The 20785-nt window shown below is 41.5% G+C and overlaps 1 long non-coding RNA gene across 1 annotated transcript; it reads left to right on the top strand.

Moving 5' to 3' along the window:
* Positions 1-1497: 1497 nt before the first annotated feature.
* LOC122459884 lies at positions 1498-18662 on the top strand. Its single transcript, XR_006280842.1, has 3 exons — positions 1498-1931; positions 11866-11870; positions 18649-18662. It is a non-coding gene; the product is annotated as an uncharacterized LOC122459884 (long non-coding RNA).
* Positions 18663-20785: the final 2123 nt, after the last annotated feature.

The raw sequence follows: 20785 nt of genomic DNA, 5'->3' as shown, positions 1-20785 counted from the left end.
CAGTTCCCTCCCTTTTCCTGGCACATTTCTGGACTGCATACAAACCTCTGCTACATGTCAGACAGTGACTTCATCACCCAAGCCCTATGTTTTCCCATTACTCTCATACAGTTTACAGGTTATGCTGTTATGTGTCCAATTTGTGTTGTACTAAAAGGGAAGGCAATATAAGTGTGACTGGGGTTCTAGTGGGGGCTAGCTATGGTCACTCAATTAGGGTGAACTGCAAAGAATGGGGCAGACAATACCCATAAAGATGGTAGGTATTGCAATACTTAGATTTACCAAGCCTGCATAAACAGCTTCTTTATTACCTTACTCGTTACTCAGAAGTCCAAACAACACAGTTCCCTTAAAGTGTTCCAGCCTCAGGCCTCCATGCAGGTACCCACATTAAATATGATGAAAATTTCTGTAAATCTTATTTCATCATATAAAAGAAAAGGTTCTACCAATCCCAAAAGATCAGACACATTACCTCCCAGGTTATTTAATATTCCAGATCTTAGTCAAATACATGCTACAGCAAAACAAGAGAGTGAGTATAGTTAAAAGATCAATACACATACAGATATGAGTTCAATTCTTAAGCTTCAGATTCATAGCAGAGATGGTGAGCTTCGTAGTTGCAAAGAATTCTTTTAGAAATAGTTCATAGGTTATAATCCAATGTCTAAATATCATATTCAGGGCATACCACCATAACTGGGACCTCAATCTTGCGACTCAAACTTCCCCTGCTGAAGCCTAAGCAGATCTGAGATGACAGAAACAGGACCCAAGGATCTTTTTTACAATTTCATGTCCTCTTTGACAAATTGGAAGTGCCTCAGGGAACAAAAGGTAATTAGGATGACTTTGAAGGAGGTCCTGTGATGGGTTTGGTCACAGAGACCCCCTTGGGGCTGTTACCTGATGTGCTGAGACTACCTCTGACCCCATTTTCTCTGCCAGTTTGGGCTTTCGGAACCCTGCCTTGTTGAGCCAGACATGTTAATCTGCTGCAACACAGACCCATTGTCTGACCTATGCCCCCAAAGCTGCAGACTTAACTGAAAACGGCTTAGCAAGTGCTCCTGTCTCTAGTACCCAGCTCCTAATGGGATCCAAACCACAAATAAATCCATTTAACTCTGTATAAAGCTTATACAGGGTAAACTCATAAATTATCTGCCCTCTATAACACAGAGAGAGATGCACAGCTGTTTGCTCCCCCAGGTATTAATTGCTTACTCTGGGTTAATAAATAAGCACAAGTGATTTTATTAAATATAAAAAGTAGGATTTAAGTAGTTCCAAGTAATAACAGACAGAATAAAATAAGTTACCAAGCAAAATAAAACAAAACATGCAAGTCTAAACCTAATACAGTAGGAAACTGAATACAGGTAAATCTAACCCTCAGAGATGTCCCAATAAGCTTCTTTCACAGATTGGACTCCTTCCTAGTCTGGGCCCAATTCTTTTCAGACCAACATTGTAGTTTATGGCCTGGGTCCAGCAATCACTCACACCCCCATAGTTACTGTCCTTTGTTCCAGTTTCTTTCAGGCATCTCTTTGGGGTGGAGAGGCAATCTCTGGAGCCAGCTGAAGACAAAATGGAGAGACTTCTAGGGCCTTTTATATTATCTCTCTTGTGGATGGAAACCCCTTTGTTCTCCTGTGAAAAATCACAGCAACAAGATGGAGTTTGTAGCCACCTGGGCAAGTCACATGTCTATGAACAATTCAGCTTTTTGCATGCCGACGCCATTGTTTACATGTTAGTTTGAATGTTCCCAGGAAAGCTCAAATGTGGATTGGAATCTCTCAAAGTTCATTTTCATGCAAGTGTTTCTTGATAGGACTGTTCTCAGTAGGTGCCCATTCTCAAGAAGCTGACCAAATGCTTCACTGATACTACTTAGAATCAAACTCATTGAGATACAAGTACATAGGCAATATTCATAACTTCAAATACAAAAATGATACACACAGACAGCATAATCATAACTAGAATATTATACAAAGGAGGTCAAGTATGGTGTTTTCTATAGACACCATACTTGACCTCCTTTGTACAAGATTTGGTGTGACTATAGGGCCTTGGTTGCAACAATGATTTACATGGTCGCAGTTCATGTCAATAACATCACAACCATAGAATTAACCTAAGGCAATTTGCTTGTTCCTCCACTATTCACAGTACATTTCAAAGAGAGATGAATACCGAGATATCCTGTGTTTACAATTCATTTAAATGCTAGGATATTCTTTTGATCTGTGAACTCAGAATACAGTGTAGACAGGGACTGTTGATTATATTGTGGACCCTAATCATACATATGTAAATACACAAAAACACAAACATAATCTCCTGACATGTCTTTGAGGGTTATTTATTTTGCAGGAGATTTAACCCTTTCCGGCCATGGGTCACAATAAGGTTCTTACTTTTAACATGTCAGCACATCTATGTAAGAATGTGGGAATATCTAGTAATTTGTTAAATGCTTTAACAACTCTTTGCACTTCCCATTCTCTATTTTGAATTCCATGTGGTGTCAGTGGGATGGGGAAAGAGGGGGTTATGCCAAGCTGCTGGTGTGCGTTCTGCCATTAGCGGATACACACTGCTACCCACAGCTTGTAATAAAAATTATGTTTGGTCATAAACCAGAAATCCCTCCCATTTATATATTAACAAATATAAAAGCCAGAAACTTACCAAGCTCCAAGGTTTCTGCTGCCAGTTCCGTGGCAGGTTGCTCCTCTGAGCTGGCATGGTTGTGGCTGTCATCAAACAGCTGTTTGAAGTACGCACCCAGGATGTACTGCAGCTGCTCCAACAGCAATGCCTCCTTACAGAGCGGCATGAGCACCAGAGTCACTTTGGGTATTCTATCTGCTACCCAAGATCCATAAACCTGGAAATCTTGAATGCCCCATCATCTCAGGTATTGGCACCCTGACAGCAGGATTGTCTGGCTATGTAGACTCCCTCCTCAGGCCCTACATTACCAGCACTCCCAGCTATCTTCGAGACACCACTGACTTCCTGAGGAAACTACAATCCATCAGTGATCTTCCAGAAAACACCATCCTAGGCACTATGGATGTAGAAGCCCTTTACACCAATATTCCACACAAAGATGGACTACAAGCCGTCAGGAACAGTATCCCCAACAATGTCACGGCAAATGTGGTGGCTGAACTTTGTGACTTTGTCCTCACCCATAACTATTTCTCATTTGGGGTCAATGTACATCTTCAAATCGGCGGCACTGCTATGGGTACCCACATGGCCCCACAGTATGCCACCATTTTTATGGCTGACTTAGAACAATGCTTCCTCAGCTGTTGTCCCCTAATACCCCTACTCTACTTGTGCTACACTGATGACATCTTCATCATCTGGACCCATGGAAAAGAAGCCCTTGAGGAATTCCACCTTTATTTCAACAATTTCCATCCCACCATCAACCTCAGCCTGGACCAGTCCACACAAGAGATCCACTTCCTGGACACTACGGTGCTAATAAGAAATGGTCACATAAACACCACCCTATACTGGAAACCTACTGATCACTATGTCTATCTACATGCCTCCAACTTTCATCCAGACCACACCACACAATCCATTGTCTACAGCCAAGCTCTACGATACAACCGCATTTGCTCCAACCCCTCAGACAGAGACAAACACCTACAAGATCTCTATCAAGCGTTCTTACAACTACAATACCCACCTGCTGAAGTGAAGAAATAGATTGACAGAGCCAGAAGAGTACCCAGAAGTTACCTACTACAGGACAGGCCCAATCAAGAAAATAACAGAATGCCACTAGCCATCACCTTCAGCCCCCAACTAAAACCTCTCCAACGCATCATCAAGGATCTACAACCGATCCTGAAGGACAACCCATCACTCTCACAGATCCTGGGAGACAGGCCAGTCCTTGCTTACAGACAGCCCACCAACCTGAAGCAAATACTCCCCAGCAACTACACACCACACAACAGAACCACTAACCCAAGAACCAGACGTCAAGAATTATAACATTCAAAAACCAGTCGGAGAACACTTCAATCTCTTTGGTCACTCGATTACAGACATAAAATTGGCAATACTTCAACAAAAAAACTTCAAAAACAGACTCCAAGGAGAGACTTCTGAATTGGAATTAATTTGCAAACTGGATACAATTAACTTAGGCTTGAATAAAGACTGGGAGTGGATGGGTCATTACACAAATTAAAACTATTTCCCCATGTTTATTTCCCCTCCCCCCCACACACACACTGTTCCTCAGACGTTCTTGTCAACTGCTGGAAATGGCTCACCTTGACTATCACTACAAAAGATTTCCCGCCTCCCTCCCCGCTCTCCTGCTGGTAATAGCTCACCTGACCTGATCACTCTTGTTACAGTCTGTATGGTAACACCCATTGTTTCATGTTCTCTATGTATATAAATCTTCCCACTGTATTTTCCACTGCATGCATCTGATGAAGTGAGCAATAGCTCACAAAAGCTTCTGCTCAAATAAATTTGTTAGTCTCTAAGGTGCCACAAGTACTCCTTTTCTTTTTTCTATCTTGATCCATCAGCTACTGGCTCCCCTTTGTTGCTATACTAGATTCAGGGGTCAGAAGGTTGCCATCTCAGATCACCAGACTATCGTGAACTGCTGGGGTTCAGTGCTCGGTTCAGTCCCCAGGACCTTGTCAAAGATCTTGTAAAAGGCAGGAGGACAGGGAATTCCCAGAGGTGCAATTCTCATTCCTCTCACTCTGCAGTTCAGTGCTCAGAATAAAATGGAAGGGTTAAACAAGAAGTAGCTGTACTTGAACTAAGAGGATTGCTTCTGTTTACTGAGAGTTGATTGGCTAGCCTTGAGATAGAAAGGATAGGAACACAGACCCATGAGATTGTGGGTCTCAGACACAGGTCTGGGGACCTGGGCCCAAACTGCATCCTCTCTGCAAAATGATGGTGTTTGGACCATAGTCTAGTGAGACTCAAGCTTGGGCCAACCCCTCTCTGCTTTGTCATAAGGTCTAGGTCCTGAGGGCTTACTGGTCTGAGTCAGACGGATTTGTGTGTAAACAGAAGTGGTGGTGAGGACTGGACACGAGCCTGCGGTTTATATTGCAATGTAGACTTACATAGAAAACCAAGGAAAAGGACATCTATAGGCAGTCAACAGCAATACTAGCCGGGTGGCCAGAAGACAAAAGCCAAGAACCAGTAGTAACAGAACCATATTTTTTACTTTAAAGATGAGCTGAATATGTTGGAATCATACTTTGAGGACAGGGAGTTGTTGTGCCCATCTCATTCCATAAAGATGGCATGCCAAAACACCATGCCTCACATTTGGGCATTGACAGCTTTCTTAAATGGACTCAACAGCTCTGTGTGTTTTCTGCCAGAAAACTGAAGGCCCAATTCACAAGAAAGAGCATTCCAGACACTGCATTCACCAAAAATGGACCCCAATTTGCCTTTCACTAATCCAAGGAATTTGTATGCAAGTGGGAGTTTAACCACCTCCTCCACAGTATACCCAGAGTAATGGCAAGGTGGAATCAGCTGTAAAAAGGAGATAAGACTGTTTCAGACCCCTTGTTAGAATTTTTGGCACACAAGAATATCCCATCACTGGGTTGCCAAAATAGTCCAGTGCAAGTATGGATAGGACAAAGGCCCAAAATCCTGTTAACAGTGAAGGGAGACCTGTTGCAGCCAGGAGGATGGAGATACTGCTGAGACGAGATGGCCAACTGTCAGAAAGCAAGCACTAGAGTACAACAGGTCAGGCAAGGACCTGTCTACCCTGGAGTTATGCACTCCTGCAAGGATCCACCCATTAGAGAGAGTCCAGAATGAGTGGACTAAAGGAGTCATGAGGGGGACAGTGGCTATCGAAGAGGTACAACACAAGAGGGATAAATGATCTGAAGGAACAAGAGGCACTAACAGCAGACAACACCCAGAAAGCCAAGAGTGATCATAAAATGGAAAGGCAGAACCATCTGGAGGCCACCCCACAGGGAGGGAGAGACCCCACAGAGAGAGAATTTTCAGGATTCAGAGACTCGTAACAGGAGACACACATTACTCCTTGTATGGTCTCCTGCTGCAGAGATCAAACTGTCTCAAAGACCATGTAACTAGCTGAGTCTGTTGTAATGATGAGACTCCAACTCTGCTAGCGATCTCTGGCCAAAGGGATACAGGTTGGTGGTGGGAGGTCTAGGCATCAATTCTTTGTTTTTAATGTTTGTAAAATAGGGAAGATGTATCATCAGTAAAACAGTAGTGAGAAGGCCCATGTTCACTGGAGGGACTGTTACTCAGGGGACACCAGTGGAACAGGGAATATGAGGGGTTATGCTGGAAGCAACTCAGCCACATGGACAGAGCAATGTCCAGGTTTAATAATGTTTTGCTTGTTCAGTGTAATCTTCATTTAGCTTTAATCTGTCCTAATAAAAAAAAATACTGTGCCAGATTCTGATTTGGAATAAATTAGTGTGTTTCTCTGGACTTCAATGCAGTTATGCCAATATATACCAGTTGAGAATCTCGCCCATAATTAGAACTTCTGGTTTTTGGGATGTATTAATTTGATATTGGGGGTTATTTTTAACAATTAATCAGTTTTATGTAGATGTGAAAAAAATCTGTTTTGGGGGCTCTCTCATCTGTATGTACTGTAATGAGTAATCTTTGTAATATTCCCCAGTGTGCTTTAACATGTTGCAAATAGCACTCTGTTAACCCATGCTAGGGAACCTTTAGTGCACACCAGCAAATAATGCACGTTTATGTGCTTTAGAAATCCTACCCCTGTAGTCTGCATTACTGCTCCATGTAGACAAGCCCTTATGTATAAGTAACCATTTCTGGTGTTTTCCTAGTGTTTATTAGATATATACTCTTTTTTTGAAGGGGTGGGGGGGGGGAAAGAGAGATCAGACATCTTTTATTGCTGTTTATTGGCTAAATCAGAAGCCCTATCTATAATGTGTACATATAGTAACACATGTAGAAATTGCTTAATGCCATCTATTGGTGGAAACTGTGGAATTACCAATGATTCCTTCTAGTTTTCATGATACCTAGGGAGTTATAATAGGGGAAATAAAAGCCAGTAGGTTTTCCCCTCTGTTTTATTTTCAGTGGAAACATTTGTAAATATGTTTCCTGTTATTCTTTTTATAGGTAGATAAATGCATTAAAGTTGAAGTAAAAGTCACCATCCTACCCTCTGTAAAGTCCAGGACAAGAATAATGATTAAAATGTTATGCTGGTTTGATTAAGCACTCAGGAGTATAAACTTCTTAGGCTTATTTCTAACATTTTTGAGGGACAATAAGGAATCTTGTGCCTGAGACTTTTGGACTTGTGCCTTTTACATATTTCATTGTTTCTTGACTAATTTGGTTTGTCTTTATTCCCCCCCCATCTCCCCAGTAGAATTGTCCTAGTTTCAATATACTTTGTAGTTCCTAAACAAACTCATGAGGTCTGTTCAAATATATTGTCAAAATTATACATTCCTCAGTCCTGTCATCTATACTACAACTCTGGTATCCAAGATATGAGATGTCAACTAGAGCTAGCCAAATAACACAGAAAGTGACTGATTAATATTTTCACTAATAAACATGGTGAGTTTTCTCTGCTGCTGTTCACCATGAGATCATGCTATTGATTGTTCACAAGTACTTGGATGACCTACTTTATTTGCGAATTACAAAAGGATCCAAGAAATTTAGCATGAATCATTATTTATCTAACATTCATGCAGGAAATGCTGTTCAGTTTTTATCATTTGTCATCCTGCTTAAAAACTTTCAGTCAGTCAGTTAGGGACCAGAAACCATACCATAGAATATCGTACAGTAACTTAGAGGACCACTCCTAAAACACAAAGACCAAGCAAATAGTAAAATTGAACAGCAAAAAAAAAAAAAAAAAATAGCTGACACTATCTAAACTAGATAGTGAATACTTATAAGTGAATCCATTCATAGAAATCACAAATGATTCACAAATAGAAAAAAGCACTGAATTTTATGTATAATTATTTCCAAATAGTTATTTGACCATTTTCAGCAATTACACTGGACATCATGCCCAATTCAGTATTCATTAACATTAAGGGTAAATCCTGATCTTGAACCCTCTTTGAGTTGCCCACTTGTCTCTAAATATCTTTAAAAGAATTTTTGATGATGTATTGAAACAAGCCATATCTATATTCTTTGTCAGTATTTATGGGGTCTGGGCTTCATTCTCTGCTGTGCCCACTTGTCACTGACTAGGGGGAGCCCTAACTTAAATAGTTCGTGTAAGATCAGGCACAACTGAACTCCACTTGGCCATGCCTCCTCCCTATCTGACCCACCTCAGAATGCCTTTGAGTTCTCACTCTGAATATCTTGTATGTCCAGAAGTAGAAGGTGCACCTCACCATCTTCTGCTCCAAGTGCAAGATGCATTGCTTTGATTGCGCTTTCTCTAACAAACACATAGCAACATGTATATTTTTTTTGTAAAGGCAGTAAAACCCTTGTGTCAGAATAAGACACTGCACTGCACATGTTTCTCCCCTGGGAGAAAGATGAGAGAACAAACAGCTGATGTGTAATCATGTTGCTTAATACACTACTAGAAAATGATCTCAAGATACTGTGATGATGGAATTATAAATAGAACAGAAACAGAGGAGCCACCTCTTCCAAATTTCCATAAGTAGAGGCCCCCTGCACATGAAAAAATCTAAATTGCCTTAGTGGATCAGAAAATCCAGCAGTCTGTGTCTTACTCTTAGTCCATCTGAGTTACTATTTTTTCAGAATACACTGATACTCGTAGAGGATTAAAAATATAATGACATTAAGAAAAGACAATAAGAAGGTTAATTCTCCATACTTGTGTGAGATACCTCTTGATGTTAATCAGAGTAAGTCACATGTATTAATGGAAGTATATATCCATAAGTGCTGAGTAAAATTCTGTCATATATGAGGGAGTATATTTCAAATTGTGGCATTGTTTTTCAGTTTATTTCATTACATTCAAAGCTGACTTACTGACTGATATTGGTGAAGTCAATGGGATTGTGCCGGGGTGAATTTGCTCCAATAGGGGCTGTGGCTAAAAATCTCGAGCAACTGCCTCAAAAAATACACCTTGGTAGTTGTGATTGTTGTAATACTCAAGTATTACATGTAATAAACCATACTTAAAGTGGGCATATTATAAGAATGAATGTTTATTTCAGGGTTCTGATATGGACAAAGCCCTGTTATTATTGGCATGATTTATAATGTTGTTAGAACCGGTAATGGTATTGGTAGAGAAGACAGGTGGTATACGGGGCCCCACCAGATCCATGGCTAGGCGTTCAAAAGGAACCTCTATTATTAGAAGAAGTATCAAAGGAGCTTGCGAGTGCGGGTGAGGGCTATGTAACTGACACTTCGGACAAAGAGGTACAGTATCGTCGGACATCTTCATGTATTCCTGGCCAGAAGAACCTCCGCAGGATCCGTGCCTGGGTTTTCTCTACCCCTAGGTGTCGTCCAAACAGGTGACTGTGTGCAAGACTCAATATGGCTTTTTGATGTTTTCATGGCACCAGAAATTGTTGAATCTCTTGCTCCTGCATTTTCACCACGCGGTACAGGAGATCTTTCTTCACTATAAAGTAAGATCTTTCTTCATCTCCCCATCCACAGGTATCCCATCAATCTTGGCCACCTCTTTTCTGGCGTTATCATATATGGGGTCCTCCGCCTGGTCCTGCTTGAAAGTCTCTTTCCCAAGACTAACCTGCCCAAGCTCCCAGGAGCTGGCTTCTGCTTCTTCCAATGGCTCGCTGCCATCACGGCTGGGGTTCTCCTCTGGCTCACCTTCTGGGGTGGAAGTTTCTCTGTTGACTACTCATGTCCATCTGCCTATTAAGGCAGTCTTCTGGCCCTGGGTTAGGATTCGGGTTCCCAAGGCCTTTGCATCCTTCCTCTCCTTTTTTGTCTTCCGGGTCTTTCAGGGGGCTGAGAATGGATCCTGAAAAATCTCAGGGAACATCGGGGGTTGACATTCCCCTGGTGATGCTGTTCTCAGGGTCCCCACCTCCCTCCAGACTCTCTGGGGGGAGTAAATTATCAAACCCTGGATAGTCCCTCCCAATGACTACAGGATATGGGAGTATAGGAACTACATCCACAGTCACCTCAGTGGGGTTCCCCTGAACCTCTATCTGCACCGGGATGGTGGGGTAATAGCTCACGGCCCCATGCACACGTCACTGCTATGCGTTTGGCTTGCAGCAGCTGACTACCTTTTTACCAGCTTACCTGATATAAGGGTGATAACACTCCCAGAGTCCACAAGTGCTGTAGTCTCTGCTCCATTTATCCTCACTGGCCTGGGGTAATTATGCGGGGCTAAAGTGACCCCCGCGAGGTGGATAGGGGAGCACGGGACCTCCCAATCCCCCAAGTTACATTGCATAGGCTCCTTGGTGCTGGGACACTGTGCAGCTATGCGTCTCCACTTCCCACATGCATAACATCACGCCCCTATCCTGGGGGTTAGAGGGTTTAGTCCTAGGGGTCCCCCCACTCAAGCCAATCCTTTCCTTCTGGGGTCCCTGCTGGTATTTGCCCTCCCCCCCCTTCTTCCACCTAGGACTCCCCAGGGGTTTGGCTGCCCAACCTTCCAGGATTGGGGTCGGGTGGTTGTTTCGAAAGGGGCCTTCCTTGGGTAGTTGGATCAATTCCCTGGCTGTCATCCATCTTTATCCAGCGTGATCATCTTGTCGTAGGTGGAGAGATTGTTCTGGCCTACCCATTTACAGAGATCTGGTGGCAGTCCCCACATGTAATGGTCTGTGACCAGGGTCCCCAAAACCTCTGGGCTGCATGCTTTTTGCATGCACAAAAACCACTTTTGTGCAAGGGGTTTGAGGTCAAATAGCTGGGACTTTGGGGGTTTGTTCTTCTGGTATTTCTACTGATGGAACCTCTGTGCCTGTACCGCTGCCATCACTCCTGATCATGCTAGGATCTCTCCCTTCAGCTGGGTATAGTCAATGGCATCCAGGGCAGGCAAGTCAAAGTAGGCCTTCTGGGCCTCTCGGCACAAAAAAGGGGTGAGAATGCTGGCCCACTGGTCCTGGGACCACGCCTCATGCTGGGCTGCTGTGGCTTGTACAGAGCTCTTACCATCTCCTCCATTGTGGTACATCCTTTCATATAAGAAGAGATATGCCTCTATGTCATCTCCCGTTGTGCCTGGGTGGCCTCCTGCTGGGCTGCTGTGGCTTGTACAGAGCTCTTACCATCTCCTCCATTGTGGTACAAAAAACAAACACACACACACACAAACCCCAAAACCCCAGTGCACTTTAAAAAAAAAAAAACCCTCTTTCTTCCGCCACGCTGTGAACAGTAATCCCACTGCAAACACCATTTGTGACAAAGCTTTGTCCTTGTCTCAGTGGACCCTGCACTTCCTGGCAGAGTTTGCTAGCCTCAGAGGCTCACTGTTACCCTCTCTCTAGAGGCAAGGGTCACAGCCTACTGAACCATTTTCATCATAAGCCAGCAAGGGAGGTGAGGAGAAGCCACCCTCCCTCACACAGTCTCTGTTATTTCCCAGTCTCAGTGATTAATCAGGATGGGAGGGAAGAGCCCGGGCCTGCCCTCTACCCTAGGCTCCAGCCCAGGGACCCAAACATTAGCAGCTACGGTAGCTGACTTTTTGGAAATAGGACGTGTACAATTCCCTGGGCCACTTCCCCACAGAAGCTCCCACACAATATCTCCTTCACCGTTATCAGGCACAAGGAAGGAGGCTGTGAGGTATGGTTTGTACTGCTTAGTTCCTCCAGTAGCACAGCTTCCTCCTACAGCTCCTGACACGTGCGCCCAACTGACTAACTGGGAGGCTTTTAACTAGTTTCAGCCAGCCCTAATTGGCTTCAGGTGTCCCAATCAACCTACCTATCTTCCCTGCCTTCTGGAAAGATTTTAATTGGCCCCAGCTGTCTTAATTGACCTGGAGCAGCTGCCATTTACTTATCCTGGTAACAGGGATTTGTTTAGCCTGGGACCAATATCTGTCTCCCACAACTTTTCTATAGCCATTTGGTCTTGCCCCATCACACACAGTAAAAGGTAAATACATATTGCCACATAAATATGCTATGCCATAGCTACTCCTTCATGTTTATATTTAAGGTTAATAAGCCATTGATTAGCATCTGAGACGCCTGGTGATGTTTTCTTCGCATGACATTTGAAACAGTTAATGAAATCCGGATTTCGCTTCAATGCTAGAAAATAGGCCGATCTTGTTCCTATGTATTTTACAAACTTTTTTTTAATGCACTGCAGCACAAAGATTGTATTTAAGCCAATATGTATCAGTCTGCAAAGTGGCCTGCATTTGCTTGAAGATATTACTCTGAAAATCCTAGCCTCTATTCATGGGTTATTTATGGCAGCCTCACCTGGATCTGAAGGAGCACAGGACCGTGTTGCAAAATTTAATTTTGTTGTTACTATTTGGAAATCTTGTCTTTAGATTAAAGTGTCAATAATACGGAGCTCAGGAGAGGGGGTTCAAAAGTATCTTCAAACTACCTTGACATTTCCTCCAACTTTGTATCATTTTGGCACTGGCCCAATCTGTGACATGAGACCAAGCAACCTGAAGGGTGCTTCAATTTAGGCTAGCTGACAGAAGCTCCAAGGTTACACAGAGCTCTTCTTCAGGTCTGGGAAATAAACTCAGAGTCACAGCTAAATACAAGGTGGAACAGATTGCTTAACATAAATAGTTAATACCTTTCAAGGGATCATTCAGGATGGGGTCCACATTGAGTATGGTTTGTAGTTGTTACCCCATATGGGTTCTAGTGTGGGGTGGTAGGTGATAACTAAGATTGTGCAGTTGGAGGGGGTTTTATTTCTGTATTGAAACTCAAGGTGACCCATTCCATGATGCAATCTACTTCTCTGGTGAAGTGTCCTTGTTTGGTGAAGGCAGTTTTGAGAGTGTTAAGATTTATATCCAAGACTTTTTCCTCAGAGAATATTCTGCACCACCTGAGTGTGTGGTTGTAGAAAACAAATTTCTTGGTATGTTTGGGGTGGTTACTGGTTCTATGAAGATAGGTATGGTGATCAGTGGGTTTCATAGTTGTCTATAGGATTCCATTGCTAAAGTTGGTTGTGGCGTCCAGGAAGTTGATGCAAGTGTGAGAGAGAGTTCCAGAGACAGTTTAATGAACTGGTGGTGGTGGTTGAAGTTGTGATAGAAATGTATGAAGGAGTTTGTCATCTATCCAGAAGATGAAAATATCATTGATGTATATCAAGTACATCATTGGTTGTGGTGCATTTTTCCAGAAATTCTTCAAGGTGGCCCATATTGTCCAGGAGAGGGCTGGACAGCGCAGAACACACATTTTTTGGGAAAATTCAAGACAGAGTGTTGGGGTCACCCTGGAAATAATAACCAAGGCTGCTGGAAACCAGAGTGTGGCTGGGTGTTTGATGACAGGCTGTGTTGGGGGGGGGGTCAGAGTTGCTGGAACAGGGCTGTGGTCATACACAGGATGTGACCTGCTTGCAGGTAAGCTGTTTGTGAGCTGACCAGGTGGGAGCCACAGCAGCAAAGCATTGTAAGGTACCCCAGGTTGCAGGGCAGCTAGTGACACAACCTCTCACTGGTCTGGATTGTACCCTGGAATGTCATACGTGCAATAAGTTCAGTGAAATACTTTGGAACCATCAAGTCTGGCAGTATCCTCCAAATATCAGAGAGGTAACCATGTTAGTCTCTATCCATGCATCTGAAGAAGTGGGTTTTTACCTATGAAAACTTATGCCCAAATAAATCTGTTAGTCTTTAAGGTGCCACTGGGCTCCCTGTTGTTTTTGTAGTATCCTCCAAAGACATTCATGTCAGACAGTATCAAATGCTTTTGAATTGTCAATGAAGCATATAATCAATGGGTGAGTTGTATTCTCTGCATTTTTTTAAAATAATGTGATGGATATTTGCAAATGGGCCACGTGCGTGTCGACTCTCTCTGAAACCATCATATTGTGATGGTAGTTCCACTTCTATCCTTTGTCTCATGCGATCCTGGATTGTGTAGAGCAGAGCCATGTTAGTCATAAGATGGTATATATATGGCAACATTTGCAGATGATAGATAATCATTTAGGTTCATCATTATGTGATGAGGTGGACGGGCCTCACACTGACAAAAAGAGGATTAAGGACAGCCTGTGGACCCATTTGGCCCTGCCCTGCTACATCTGCAGCAAATGTCAGGCATGAAGGGAGAGTTAAAAGGAGGAGCCCCAGATCAGTTCAGGGCTGACCAGGATGGAGAGCAGAGTAGGTGGGAGAGAAGCCTGGTTGTAGTCCTTAAACTGAGCTAAGCCCCTGCTAGAAGGGATGACCAGTCCCTGTGGGATCAGAGGAAGCATGGACTGTTTTGAGACAAGCCCTGAGTGCAAGGTTGGAGTCCCATCGAAGATTTGTAGGATGGCCCTGTTTTATCTAGTTCTGAATTTTCCTTTGGAAAGGCTAGGACTGAAGTTTTTCTTGGCTGGAAGGCCAGCCTCAGAGACCTACCAGAGGAGACCTTCCAGTGGGTGGCCCTGACGGGTCACAAGAGGATGATGCAGAGGCAACCAGGTCACACATGACTAGAAAAGACTCCGAGGAATTTCAGAAGGATTTGATGGACTTAGGCACTAGACGAATGGGCAGCCCAATGGAAGATTAACTTCATTGTGGACAAATCCAAAGTGTTGTATACTGGAAGGAATATATGAACTACTCACACACTGCTGAATTCAAAATTAGTTGTAATGTTTCAGGAAAGACATGTGGAAGTCAAAGTGCATAGCTCAGCATAAAATTCTCCTTCATGTTAGCTGTAATCAAGAAAAACCAACAAAATATTATGTATAAAGAATGCAATAGAAAATAATTCTGCAAATATCCATTTTACTATGATGGTATGCCTTCATCTGAATGCCGTTCTTGAACCTCACCCCTCAGCCGTATATGTTAAAATATATATCTCTCTGAGATAGAATAGATCCAGAGAGTGGTGAGAAAAAAAGATGAGATTTGAAAAGATCTCTGTATGGAGATTCTGCACAGAAAAGACAAGATTGGTTCTGGTTCATTTAAAGAGATGAGTAACAGGGACCATGATAGAGGTAAATTATATAGAGAAAGTAAATCAGGAGCTCCTGTTTCTCATAATACAAGAACAAGGGGACATTCAATGAAATGGAAAGACAGCAAACTTAAAAGTGATAAAGGAAATACTTTTTTACAGATTGCATAATTAACCTGTGGAGCTCATTTCCACATGATATTGAGACCAAAACTTAGTAGAATTAAAAAAAAAAAAAGGAAATACTGAGAACCACCACTATGGAATGAGAAAGGATAAAAAAAAGTAGGGAAATAATTCTCATACTTTAGGGCATAAGTCAACCACTAACTGAAGGGGTCGGAGTTAAACTTGCCTTATGGGGAGGATATTCAATAGTTGTCAACTATAGGGATTTTTGCACCTTCTTCTGAAGCATCTGGTTCTGATTATTGGCAGAGATGGATAAGTGTTCTGCTCTGCTCAAGTATGGCAATTCCCAGGCCCCTATGTAGTTTAGTGGCTGATGACAACATCCAGGAGTGCCAGTAGTGTACAGCACACTGTACAACTATGGAAAGAGTTTTTGGGGAATTCTGCGCAGGGCCACTGGGAAAAATCCCTACAGTGACAGTGGCATATCAGGTGCCAGCTCATGTTAAGGTTCTTAGGCCTCACTGAATATTGACAAATGCATAGGTGGAAAACAGACTGGCTCATCCATGTGTTCGCATTGTTAAAATATATTGTAAGTTTATAAGAAGGTATTTACTGTTTTGACTTGATGAAATGCTAGTAGGCTGCTGTGTGGATTGATTTCACTTATAACATCTGTAGCTCATGGTATAAAGTTATATTGAGTGTTTACATTGCAAATCCCTGTAGTTGTGTCACTCAAAACAGGAAAGGAACATTTATTAAAGTGCTGATCCTGCACACAAGAAGGCACATTGAAACCAAATGAGCCATTATGAAACATCAAAGGACAAAGACTTTTGTGGTTTGCCCCACCCCCCGGCCACACAGACACACACAACCATGAAGAAGAGACAGGTGCCGACGCTTGTTCTTTCTGTTTAAACTCTGGAGGAAGAGAATAAAAATCCCTGACTGGAAGGAACTGTATCACTATGCTGCTTGGAATTTAGCAATATTTCCAAGAATAATCCAGGGATTCCTAAACTGTTTACCTTGAGTTAGCTCTAGAGGACACAGAAAGCTTGCACATCACAACAGTTTCTATTACCTTTTGGAAACTAAGACTGTAACTCATTTGGGTGTGTATACTTACCTGCTTCAACCCTGTAAATAATTCTCTTTTTCTTAGTTAATAAATCTTGTTAATTTATTATAGGATTGGCTACAAGCATTGTCTTTGAGAAATCTAGGGTACAATTGACTAGTCCTTTAGGACTGGAAGTAACCTATTGTGGTTTTGGTGTAAGGGATCATCTATCACAAAGGCAGTCTTGCCTGGGTGGCAAGAAAAATCAGAGTGCCCAGAGGGGACTGTCTGTGATTTCTAAGGTTGTTGCACCCTCTTCTAAGGTAGTTGTAGTGCTCGAGGAATTCACACCTGGTACTTGGTTGGTGAAATCTAAGTATTAGAGCAACAACCAATTTGGGGTTTGTGCCTTGTTTATTAATAGTCTGCCCTGAGGTTGGCTCATGAGTGAGTGCCATTCTAGATAGTTTGACACTTACATTGTACAAAATGTGCCATGGGATCTCTTGTTACCTGTCTATAATATTTCTAAGGCACCTATCACCTGGTTATCTAAATATTAACGTGCTTATACAGTAGGCAGATTTTATCTGAAACACCCCAAGCACTGCAAACTATATGTTAGTCAATTCAATTTATTTCTAATTCAGCCTCATACCATAACATCTTAGGCATGAGTGTCACAAAAATGATAAAGGATTAGAAAACATGCCTTATAGTGATAGACTCAAGGAGCTCAATCTATTAATCTTATAGAGAAAGTTAAGGGATGATGTGGTTACTGTCTATAAGTACCTACATGGGGAACAAATAATGGGCCCTCCAATCTAGTAGACAAAGGTATAACATGATCCAATGGCTGGAAGACAAAGCTAGACAAACTCCAACTAGAAATAAGGCATAAACTTTTAAGTGAGAGTTATTGATCATTGGAACAATTTTCTAAGGGTCGTAGTGGATTTTCCAACACTGATTTTTTAAATCAAGATCAAATGCTTTTCTAAAAGATTATGCCCTCAATTATTTTGGGGAAGTCCTCTGGCCTGTGTTGTACAGGAGCTCAGACTAGATGATCACAATGGTCTGTTCTTGCCTTAGAATCTATCAGTTCATGTAACCTAATGCATGTCTTTTCATTATATTATTGCTTAATTAGTAGGACTTGGCTCTTACTGGCAAAATGTGATGTTACCTAATATAATTCTGTATATAAACCTTAACAACTAATGCGAAACCCCTACATACTTCATGGTTCTGGTAACATCATAGTTCTCTGGAGTATTGCTTTTGCAGTAACTATATTACCAGAACTCTAGGATTTGTGTGTATAACCTTATACCTTGACCTCATGTAGTGTCCTCTATATATTAGAACTGACTAAATACAGTATATTTATGAAGCTTCTGGATTTTTACAATGTAAGAAATCATAATATAAAACTGTCATTTTCTTCAAACTTTATTGCATTACTTTTTCTGCTTTATTCCAGGAATGGCCTGGGTCATAAATATTAGTCATCTTCCAGGAAATCAGAACAGTACTAAAACCTAGTCTATTGAGAATGGCCTTTATGAGTCAAAACCAACCTGTGTTTCACCTCTTTTGTAGCAAATGCTTAATAATGCATTATTCTGTCTGGTATGGCTATAATTTCTGTTTAGGCTGTCAAGGAAAAATCTCAGTTTAAGAAAGAATTCCACTTACAGAGTAGTTCAGAATAAGTAGCACAGTTCTGCACTTAATGGACAGACCTATTGCACTGCAATTAATTTAACAATGCTGAATGAGTCAGCATAATTCCAAATGATGTTGTAGGTATATGGCAGAGAGCAGGTATCAAAAAAATCCCTTGTCTTCCTACTTCGTGATACTGTGAACTATGGCATACCTTGCCATTGCCTCATGTGGCCTGGTTCTTGGCTGATGTTCACACTTTTCAAAAAGATCACACTATAGAAGATATGTCTTAGGAAAACAGTAGAACAGAGTGAAGAGGGAATAAGAGGAATTGAAAAATAATATTTTCTCAGCCTTCAAATATTTCCTTAAAGGCCATAAGGTAATATGTCTGCTACATGGTATATACTTTTAGAAAGCAGTAGCTCCAAGGTTTAGAATTTTACATTTCCAGTAGAAATTGAAAGGTGAAAACCTATTTCTTTTATTATTTGATCTGGAATGGATACATCCAAGCAGCATATCTAAGAATAAATGGCTATTAAAAATATAAAGTCATTAATATAATGTTAACTAGTATTCTATACAGTATTAGCATCACATTTTGTATAAAAAGGTGTCAGATAATCAGATCAGTCAAATATGGAAAAGGTCAATAAGTTACTTTGTCTCCCCTATGCTGAACCAATGTCAAATTAGTCCCTATAGTATATTCTTCAGTGCTTGTACAATCCAGTTTTAAGTGACTCAAGCAATAGGATTTCCACTACCTCCTTAAGGCAATAGCTAATCTGTTTTATTTTCTTTAAAGATGGTGACCAGTTACTTGCATGGGAGCTCTCTCTAAAGCACATACTAAGGCTTATCTACATTACAATGACCACCCTGCACCTTTAAGCGAGAGAGTGTTTGGCTGGCTGGCAGAGTGAAGGGAATAGTGCTTTATGGCTGGGGGTGGGGAGGAAGCCAAAAACTGCTGCAAAAGGGCTGTGTGGTCACTGACTCATCCCCTGGGAATGCAGGGTTTTAGAAGGGGCAGCTCAGTGCCTTGAGGCTTCCTTTTTACATGTGTGACCAGATAAATGTCTTGGAAAAGGACTTAAAAAGAGGTGTTCATTAAAGGAACAAGTGAGGGGCAGTTGGGGACTCCTATGATTGGTATGGCAAGGAGCCAACCCCCCATTCTTATAGCCCACCTTAATCCTCCTATGAGGGGGAAGGGTGGATGGTAAGGTCCAGCAATGGATTTGTTGGAGGGACCTGAATGGAAAAAAAAAAAAAAAAAAAGACAGGGATTTGCTGGCAACCCCCCTTCCTGTAAGGGTAATTATGGAATAAACATGGGGTTGCCTGCACTGTACACTGTTATCTGCCGGGTATCCCAGATATCTAATAATAAAGTTGTGGCCGGATTAACCCATGTCAAATGTCTCCTGTCCATCTTTTGGCATAGCCAGACAATGCATGTACAAAACTTATCTTAATAAATGGTACTTATTCACATGCTATGCCAACAGTGAGTCACTGAAGACATTCCACTAAAAAAAGAGTTAGCTCTTTGTGCAGTATCATGCTGATCTGTCTATTTAGGTATATTTCAAGAAGTTTTCAGAAAAAGACTGCATATCTTTCACGTTTTACCACCCCAGAAAAGAAAAATTGAAACAGGTTGTATTTCCAGGGCAATACTGTAATGACCAACACAATGACTGTACGCACAAAATTCTATATTTCCCTAGACAAATTGGGTAAATGTTTGAACAAGTAATTGTACTTGCAATCACTTCATTTATATGCACTGTGGTGCATCATGGGAGATGTAATCCAGCTAGGGAGCTCAGGCTATAGAGGAGAATAGGAGTACAACTCATCCAGCTGCAGTTTATACAATTCTGAACCAACATATTTTGGTTTTCAGCCAAAACATTTTAGTTTAAGTTTTTTGCCAAAATGTAAAAATATTTCATTGGAGGAAAAATTCTGTCCAGTTCTAGAAAACAAATGTATCAAACTTTTGAAATCTCAATAGTGGCTTGGTTTGACAGCATGGCAAATGGTTATGTCAGATCTTATTTTATCTGAAGCAGTTTGTCCACTCTCAATAACAATTTAAAGTTTTACCCAGGTTTCACTGCTTGAGCTAACATTCAGCACTGTCTGCCACACATCACTATAATACAGATCACTTCTATCTGTTGCAAACAATATAATGCCATAACATTAAATTTTGAGTTCTGTGATTTTGTTAGAGAGCAGAAGGATTATGAAAAAGTTTGTTTGAATGCAATTTCCCTTCCCCCTCAAAAAAGTAATTTTAAAATGAAAGCTATATTATTTTCTACTGTTTGTTATTCAGTAGATCCCCTGGGCGCAGTTACCTTGGAAACATCATAGTGTAAAGGAATACAAATATATGGAACATCTTCCTGCATCCCTTGACAGTGCCTGGAAAAACAATTTTGATAACAGTGAAAAACCAGTGAAAATTTAGCAGAAGCAGAAGTTTGACCTTTAAAATGGATCTTGGGAGGAGCAGAGGAATCTGAGTAGTTGAGAAGATTTAACTCTGAAAGCTCATATTTCAAAGACACTGTGTGGCACCAGTGATCACCATGTCATTTATAGTTTATATTAAAATGTGTACTTGTGTGGAAAATAAGGTAATGCCATGAAACTTTTAATACAGAGTCCT

Source organism: Dermochelys coriacea, chromosome 4 (assembly GCF_009764565.3).
Source record: "Dermochelys coriacea isolate rDerCor1 chromosome 4, rDerCor1.pri.v4, whole genome shotgun sequence".
In the NCBI taxonomy this organism is placed as follows: Eukaryota; Metazoa; Chordata; order Testudines; family Dermochelyidae; genus Dermochelys; species Dermochelys coriacea.
The sequence above is the reverse complement of the archived record's forward strand: the minus strand, read 5'-3'. Positions and strand labels throughout refer to the sequence as shown.